Source organism: Panicum virgatum, chromosome 2N (assembly GCF_016808335.1).
Source record: "Panicum virgatum strain AP13 chromosome 2N, P.virgatum_v5, whole genome shotgun sequence".
In the NCBI taxonomy this organism is placed as follows: Eukaryota; Viridiplantae; Streptophyta; class Magnoliopsida; order Poales; family Poaceae; genus Panicum; species Panicum virgatum.
The window spans coordinates 26,344,228-26,354,007 of record NC_053146.1 but is presented as its reverse complement, the minus strand read 5'-3'; positions in this window follow the sequence as shown (position 1 = coordinate 26,354,007).

Sequence of the window (9,780 nt, the reverse complement as noted above, 5' to 3'; positions counted from 1 at the left end):
TCGAGGAGTTGTATGGAACTCTAGTATGCATGTTCTCCCTAGGTACTTGAGGGTCAATACGAGTATGCAGATGTCGTTAGAAATGCTATGCTAAGTAGGATCTCGGTAGAAGTCGAGTGATTCCTATCACTCGCGAGATTTAAGATCTTGTTACTTGTGGCAATGTAGTTTGAGAATGAATCAATGAGGAAAGAGAAATGAAGACTGGGCGGAAATGAATTGGTTCTGGATATGAAATGGATGGAAAGTAAGTCTCCGCCTGTGTCGATTGAGGACCGTACCGTTGTTGGCATTGCTGACCGAGTTTGAACAGTACTAACCACATGCCGGAAGTAGGAGGTAGTCGAAACCGGTAAGCTAAATACCTGATTTGCAACGATACTTTGAATCGCGACCTGCTACTCTGGGAGTGGAATGATGGCGGGTATTGGAGTGTATGTCGCCTCCTAGTTCTCTGGGAGTTCGCTGTGAGGGACCCTTCACCCGGGTTTTGGCAAGCGTGGTTCAGACGTCGGGGTGATGATGGGAACAGTTGACGTGTGTGGTCCGGCGTGGCTGCATGTGTCATGTGAGTTAGGTCCACCTTGCAAGGTTAAATTGGATCGATTCGCCGTCTCTCTCGGTTAAGAGAACCTTGGTCACTGTGTCACATCGTAGTAAAAAAAGTGAAAATGAGAAGAGAAGTATGATGAGATATGTTTTTGGTACTCTGTAAAGATTAATGTGATCAACCATGGTTGCTTTAGATGTTCAGGCAAATCTAGTTGGTACTTGATAAACTTAAATTGAGCTAAAATATTAAAAGTAAGGATCTAGTATCAGTAGCTTTTCAGCAAAACAAACTCCAGAGCCAAAAAACTTTGCATGTCTAGATAATAGGCTAAGTATACCCGTGTCGGGTAAGTCTTCCTGAGTATTAGTATACTCAGGGTTTGTTGTCACCCTGTTTTCAGGTAACTAATGCTGGTTGGAGCTAACCAGGATCCACATCGGTGGGCTCGTTGTGACGTCCTCACGTCATCGTAGTTACTGTTGTTTTTCTAAACTAAACTTTTATATAAATTTCGCTGCATGTTGAACTCTGATAATTTGTTTTAAAACTCATTTTGTAAAGCTCTTCTTTGTAAATTAAAGTTGAGAAATTTTGTCTGCTGGTAATCACCTGTGCTCGTCTTCGTGCGAGACTTCTAGTGTTTTTCGATCCTTAACCCGACAGACGACGAGATTACACCATTTTAAGTGCGTGGCAACTTGATTAACCATTAAGATGATAGTTAGCGCACTTAAGCCGGTTTAATTTGGGCGGTTCTGTTACACTGTTAGAGAGTTTGCCCAGGTGAATTGTCGACCCGTCAACTCTATCTCCCGAAGATCAAAACTATCCATGACAGCATTGAATTGAAATGACCATCGGGGATTAAAGTTATCTTTGTTTTTTTCTTTGTTGTGTCTCATGATATTAAAATCTCCCCCGATTAAGGTTGGCAATGTATTCTGTTGACAGGTGCGAACAAGCTCAGACAAAAAGGCTGATTTAAAATCCACCTGTGCTGGCCGTAGACTGCCATTAGAATCCATTTGAAATCATCTTGTCTATTGCGGAGATGGAATTTTATGAAAAATTCCCCTTCCACTATTAAGGATAAGTCAAGGATTAAGGAGTTCACCCCCAGAAGAATGCCACCCGAACGCCCTCTTGGCGGTAGACAATGCCAAATGAAATCCGCACCTCCCGAAAGTCGGTTAAGGTTGGCCCTAGACATGTCTTGTTTCCCAGTCTCCATGACGGCGACAAAGTCAAGGTTGTGATCTCTCATAGCTTCTGATATATAGCTGTATTTCGCCAAGTCTGATAGACCTCTGCTATTCCAATAGAAGCCTTTCATGGGGAAACTCTTTTTTTAGTTTTTTGGGCTCTCTTTCGAGCCTTCTCCTTTTTCGATGATGATTTAGATTTACGACCAGATACCTTAAGGTCACATATTTTTGTGCCAAGGTCCAAATAAACATCCGTTATGTCTTTCACTAAGTGGGAAAGAAGACTACTGTCATCTTCAGAGTCCTCCCCATCGCTTAAAGAAAAGGGATTAACTTCACCACTATCAGCCCTACTAGCTTTTGGTTGAACTTTGATTTTGTCAATTTCGATGTGTTTCAACGCATTATAGGAAACTTTAATTGTCTTTGGAGTGCTACCCATAGAAATTCCTATCGATTTTAATTTGAAGTACATGTATCAATTGGTGACTTCCCTGTATTTTTAGGTGTGTTGGGGCCTTTCTGTGGAGTTGCCACCGAGCTGTCTAAGTTCCTTTCTGCAGCTCTTCTTGTGGCCTTGTCCATCACTAGCTCGTCCGCTGCAGAACTTCCATCTGCAGAATACGAGTAGTTAGCCCGCGCACTCCGGCGTTTCCCATCAATAAAAACTGAACCAATCTCAACACTAGACCGGTCATTACCTGCCATGTTGTTGGTTGGAGTCGAAACAACAGTCATGGGCGCCTCCTGTGACTCCATCTGAACAGGCGACATATTTCATTGTGCAGTAGGTCCGGCTGTATTCAATGGTGTTCCAACTTGTATAGTAGATGCCCTGATGGTCGAGACCTGCGGCTTTCTCTTCCGAGCATCGGTCGATGTCGACTTCTCCATCTCTCTTGACGCTGCCAGCTTATCGAGGCGGCCAGACTGATAGAGCATGGCAGTAGCCATCTCCTTTTGGGCCGCAGCCCTCTGGGGCGAACCAGCAGGGTCAGCCACTAGGGGCGCCGCCACCTGTGCCAGATCAGCTGCTCCCAACATGCCATCACGAGATTCTGAAACCACCGAGTAGCATTGCAATGTTACGGTAGGGTAAACAGAATTTTAATGACACGAAAAGCGAGGATGGTACTTACTTACTTTCAACGCTTCCAAGATCCGTGCTAAAACTATTTTTTGGTACAGTCACTGCGATAGGAGGTAACTTGTCGCTTGACGCGAAATGATCACACACCAAAGCCCGAGAGTCCCGTACACCAACCTCGAACTGCACTTGATTCAAACCAAGGCGTGCCAGTCAATTTGACCTATAAATTAACAAGGAAACAACAAACCGTCAAATATGAGAGAGTATCGGCTAGATTTCCGAATAACTCTCACGTGTCGTATCGGCAAGGCTCTGCCGATACAGAAAACGACAACAGATCGAGTATAATAAACGTGTATTAAAAGCGATCTACAAGGAATCGGCAAGAAGCTGCCGATACCGGTATGCAACTAGACGGTTAGATCTAAAACCGACATATGCCAAAAAGATAATGCACAAACCCACGAATGTATGGATCTGAGCAAAGCTAAGCTTATAACCGATCTAATCAACTTTATAAGATTTAACGTGATAGCAAAAGAGCTAACAGCCGATTAAACAGATTACTAAGCCGGATAAATTGTGAATAGATCTAAACGAGAAAACAGCGATGCGCCCAAGATCAAAGCTTAGATAAATTCGATAACTTTTGAATAGATCTGAACGAAGCCACAATGATACGCCCGGAAGCTAAAGCTCAGATTTACTCGGTAAATGAAAACTTACCAGCAAACCAAGTCGCTCGAATGTTAGGCGTCCTTGATCAGCTTGAAAGAACTCGCGAAAAAAGAAAAGGGCGAAATAGTCAACGAAAAAGTAAATTGCAAGAAAGAGTAAAGTTTTGTTGGTTGGATGTGTATCAATCTTTTACAATAACCGGGGGATCATATTTATACCCCACACTAACAAAGATCTAGCCGATCACGACAAACATGATTCTAACGTAAAAAAACAAAATCTACTTCTAAATAGAATATTCCCTGCCAAACTGAAGCCAAAATATCCGGACAACTCTGCCCTTCTTCGGTCAATAGGATCTCCATCGGCGATGTACGATCACATCTGCCAAATCTACCATTCCTGCCCAAACAGAACCTTTTCTCCTTCGCAACACTCAACCTTGACACGTGCTAAAATCTGGTGTCAACACATGCCCCCCAATTTCGGAGTAAAATGTCCTTTTACTTTGAAATTAAACCTTGTCATGACTACGCTGCCGAACGGTCTTCTCATCACTGTCGTCTCGCTTTTCGTGCAGACAGTGAGCCAAAATCTCTTCTTTGCTCTTCACCTTTCACCTTCCCGTCCACACAAACGGAATCTGCCGATTCACCTTCCATCTTTTTACCCACACGCTCTCCCCAATTAAATCCAGGGGTAAAAGCCATACCAGCACCCACGACCGATTCATCTTCCTCATTTTGGGCTATAAATAACCCCCATCGGCATAGTAATTTCCTCATCGGCCATAACTTTTTTTTGCTTCCTTCTTCTTCCTCCAGCCAAAAACCCCCAGCCTCTCTCTCTCTTCTTCCTAGCAAATGGCAAGCACCGTCGCCGCGTGCCTGCGGAACATCCCCAGCCACGTTACGGAGGTCACCGGCCACGGGGCCCATGAGGGCGCTACCAGGGCCATCGCCGTGGTGTCGACCATGTCTGGGGCAGACTACCGTCAGTTCCAGCCGATCTTCCCCGACTGGGGCGCGGCGCGGGAGGAGTTCAAGGACTTGGTTGATGACCTCAGCATCATCGCCGACGCCATCATCGATGATGTTAGCCTGGATGGGGTTGTCAGCAATGTCTTCGGCGAGGAGTCGGATTAGGTTGTAGTGATGTAACAGCCTATCTGGCTCCTTGTAAATATAATGAATGGGCCTCCTCCCCCTTTCCATCTTCGTCTCGCTCTGATTTTCTCTGGATTTTCTCGCACTTAACCGTGACCATCGCATGCACTGAACTCATGCGCCTTCATAATCCAAATTAGAGAACTGAGCATTAAAACCCCAACAAACAAAGAAAAACACCACGCAATCTTGAACAAAATCTGTTTTTTGCAATAAGGGAGATACATATTATATCAGCCGCGAAAGCATTTGAACGCGCTCACGTCACGATCAAATCTTTCTTATTTTTATGCTGAAGGCGACACTTCTCTGTATCGGCTATATTTGGAACCAACCGATCCTTCATGTAATCGGCTATGCATCTACCCAAACACTTGGGTAATACTTCTTCAAATATTTTCCATTAAGTGCTCTGGAAAACTCTTCTCCTTTCAATGTCTCCGAAATATATGCGTTTCCAGGAACACATCTGTTAATCTTATACGGTCCTTCCCACGTTGGGGACCATTTGCCAAATTTGGGATCCTTAGTTCCTATCGGCAGGATCAATTTCCATACCAAGTCCCCCTGGTCAAAAGTTTTGACCTTGACCTTTTTGTCATACCATCGATCCACTCTAACTTTGTTGGCCTCAACATTTATGAGAGCGTGTAGCCAATGACCAGTCAAATCCTCCAACTCATCTTTCATCAGCGCCATGTAATCATCAGCCGTTAACTGATCTTGGAACGTGACACCTCTGAAGCCAAGTCAGTTCCCAAGGAAGAACAGCTTCATGCCTGTACACTAACTGATATGGAGACACCTTGGTGGCTCCATGACAAGCCATCCTATAGGCTCACAAAGCCTCATTAAATGTAGTATGCCACTTCCTCGGCTGCTCGTCAACCTTCCTCTTAATCAACTTAATGATTCCTTTGTTGGATGCTTCCGCTTGGCCATTAGCTTGGGCATAGTATGGAGAAGAATTCAACAATTTGATTCCCATACTCATGGCAAATTTCTCAAATTCCTTAGAAATAAATATACTACCTTGATCGGTCGTAATAGTCTGTGGAATACAAAACCGATAGATAATGTGTTCCATCACAAACTCAATCATCTCTCTGGATGTCACAGTTTTCAGAGGAATCGCTTCAACCCATTTGGTGAAATAATCTGTCGCCACCAGTATGAACTTATGATTCTTGCTGGATGGTGGATAAACCTGCCCGATTAGATCAATTCCCCACCCTCTGAATGGCCACATGGCTTAATTATAGGATTCATAGCCGATGTCGGTGCCCTCTGCACGTTACCAAACTTTTGGCACTCTTGGCGCCCCTTATAATAAGTGAAGCAATCTTCCAGCATTGTTGGCCAAAAATATCCGTTTCTCCTGATTACCCACTTCATCTTGTATGCTGATTGATGATATCCACAAACACCTTCATGTATTTATCCCATCAGAACCTTAGCCTCTTCCTTGTCAAGGTATCTGAGCAAAACCCCATCAACCGTCCGATAATATAATTCCCCTTCAAGCAATACATACTTAGTTGCTTAAAATCTAATTCTTCGGCTCACTTTCTTGGAGGGATCTTCCAAATAATCGACAATTTCTTTCCTCCAATCATCAGCAGGCAATTCCAGAGCCATCGCACCTTCTATCGGCCGATAACCAGAGGCATGCTGAGCCAGCCGATTCGCATCACCATTGTAAAACTTGGGGACATGTTCTATAGTCACTTTCTTAAACTCTTTCAGCAATCGACAGCATTCTTCATGATAAACCCGCAGGATATCATCTTTATATTCATATATGCCAATCAATTGATTAACCACCAACATAGAATCCCCAAATATCTCTACTGCATCGGCTCCAATTTCTTGTAGTAGTTGAATTTCTTCGAGCAAAGCCTGGTACTCTGCCTGATTATTAGTAGCGGTCACTTCTATTGGAAAAGACAAATCAAAAGTTGCCCCCCTAGGCGATACCAAGACAATGCCGATACCAGATCCAGCTCCACATGACGAACCATCAAAGAACAATGTCTATGGAACAAGATCAACAATTCCCAATTCTGACCCACAATGCTGAACAACGAAATCGGCCATGACTTGTCCTTTCACTGCTTTAGCCGATTCGTATCTTAGATCAAACTCAGATAAGGCCAAAATCCATTTTCCAATTCTCCCATTTAAAATCGGCAACGAGAGCATGTACTTAATCACATCATCTTTGCTTACCACAACATACTCAGCCGATAATAAATAATGTCTAAGCTTGGTACAAGAAAAGTATACGCAAAGACACAATATTTCGACGGGAGAATAACTGGTTTCAGCATCTAAAAATCTTCTGCTAACAAAATATATCACACGTTCTTTTCCTTCAAATTCTTGAATAAGGGCCGATCCGATAGCACATTCATCAGCCGATAAATATAATTTAAACGGCTTGTGCTTTTGCGGTGGAACCAACACAGGAGGCGATGTTAAATATTGCTTGATTTCTTCCAACACCTTTTGTTGTGCTTCTCCCCACACAAATTTTTGATCGGCCTTCAACTTCAATAATGAACTGAATGGCTGTATTTTACCAGACAAATTAGCAATAAACCTCCGGATAAAATTAATCTTGTCGATCAATGATTGAAGTTCAACCTTTGTTTCTGGAGCCACTACTTTGTTAATGGCTTTAATGGTTTTCTGAGTAATTTCAATTCCTCTTTCATGAACCATAAACCCAAGGAATTGACCAGCCGACACACCAAACGCGCACTTGTTGGTATTCATCTTTAACCCAAGCTTTCTGGTGCACTCTAAATGTGACAATCCAGGTTTTAGGGGTTAAAAATATAATTTTTGTGTTGATTTAAAAATTTAAACCATGATTTCCAGAGCAAGGGTATTTTTGTAATTTTGAAAAAGTGCAAAGTCCTTTTTACAAAATAGTTTTGCAAAAGGAAAATTTTCAAATTTTATGAGGGGTTAAAATGCACATTTTGTTTTCACTTTTACCCTCATAAAAAGACATTTTTATGCGTAGGGCGACCCTTGCAATTTTGAAACTTAAATTGTGTTCTTTTGTACTTTGAAAGATTTGATGGATTTGAAAATATTTCAAAATCCTTTGACCTAGTGAAATTTTGCACAACATAAAAGTTGTAGCCCATGAAAAGTTACACAACTTTCATGTTGAACACTTTTTCATTTGAGCCCGAAAACCGTGAGAAATTTTATGTTTACAGAAAACCCCTAGCCTTTTTCCTTTTTACAACCAGGTCCACCCACAGTATCTTCTTCCTCCTCTCTCTGTTTGAAACAGAGGCGCCGCCCCTTCGCCGCCGGTCTGCACCGCCGTCGCTGGTTTCGCCCCCAGGCTGGCCGCGCCGCCACTGGAGCGCCAACCAACCTCCCTAGGTCCTCCTTGGCCCCACTTCTCCCTCGCTGGCACCCCTCCTCTTCCCACGCCGCGCCGCTGGTCTCGCCGCCTCTGTTTTGGAATTCCGGCGAACCCGGCCGCCGCAGGAACTACCTCCCGAGCTGCCTCGCCACCCCACGTGTCGAACGCAAGTACCGCCGCCTCTTGAACTGCCTCTGCCTGGCCTCCATGCCTTGCGCCACGCTGCCCAGGGTAATCCTCTTTGAGCCACATCTCCGGCCACCCATGGAACAGCCATTGCTGCCGCCGGACTTTGCCCACAGCCCTGGCGAGCTCATCCCTTCCTTCTATTGCTTATCTTCTCCATTCTGGGCCTATAAATAGCCCTGGCCATACTCCATCACCAGCATACCTCACCACCGCACCCTCTCCCAACTCCGGCAAGCCCTGTCCACTGTGGACCCGTCGCCACAGTCCCCCTCCGACCCACACAACCCTCCAGCTAGCTCCGCCTTGAGTTCGTGAAGCTTTTCCACCACCTCGCCTCGCCATTCCCTTGCCGGAACACCGTCGTCGCCGTTCATCCCCGCCGCCGAGCTCTACGCCATCGCCGACGAGCTCCCTCCAGCATCCCGCGCCCCATCCAAACCATCCATCAGGTGCGCCTTGATCCCCTCTTGCTCCCTGGCCACTTACCCCTCGCCGCCAGTGAATAGTACCGCTGGATTTGGCCGGTCAACCCCCTTCCCCTGCTTTGACCCTGGCCAAGGGCCTATTTGCTTTGGTTTGAATCTTTTCAGGGTCCTTGCTGCAAGAGTTCAAATCCTTTTCAATATAAACTTTGAAAATTCATAGAAATTAGTAGAAAAATCAGAAAAATGCCAAATAAATTTTATTGTGTTCCTCTTAATTAGATCTATAACTTTGGATACTGAAGTTTGTTTGAAACTTTATATTGTGTGCTCTAGTTTAATTGTTAGCAAATGAGTGATTTATTTATATCTTTTTAACCATCGCTTTGTTACATTTGATTTTTGGAACCTAGCATCCTTTTGCCATGTATAGACTTGTGAAAAACTTGTGGTCCAAATGCTTGACTTTTACTTATTATTTCATGTGCTTTGTTTATTTCTAGCATATACATTTGTTTATTTGTTTAAAGCATGCTTTTGTTAATTTCTTAGGACCATTTTTTTATCATGATCTCTACTAATCATAAATAGTTTATGATAATTTTTGAGATAATTGTTGCACTGTTTAACTTGAGTTTTTTATTTATTCTTGAGTTTTAGGGTTAATTCATAAATGCTAGTTCCTATTCATGCAAATTTATGAAAATATTCTTGAGAGCTACTCCTGAGTAGTATGTCATGTCCATGAAGTTTCAGTCCCTAGTTATATCTGGAACTTGACTTATAAATAGATTTTGTTGTGCTAGTGCTGTTTTTGTTAAAACAAACTCCATGTTTGAGCCTGATTCATATACATGGTCTTTTCTTTTGGACTTTGAATTAATGTTTGTTTTAAAACCCTAGTTGTTGAATTTTCTTTTGAATTCAAATTATTGATTTGAATTCAACACACCCCATGTTTCTAGAACTACCCTTACTCTCTTTTCAAACCTTGTTTCTTAGTGTAGCTAGTTTTGTTATTTTATGGAGTTCCTTGTGTTTACTTTTACTCTATAAATGATTACCCAGTAAAGTAACACTTTTAAGCTC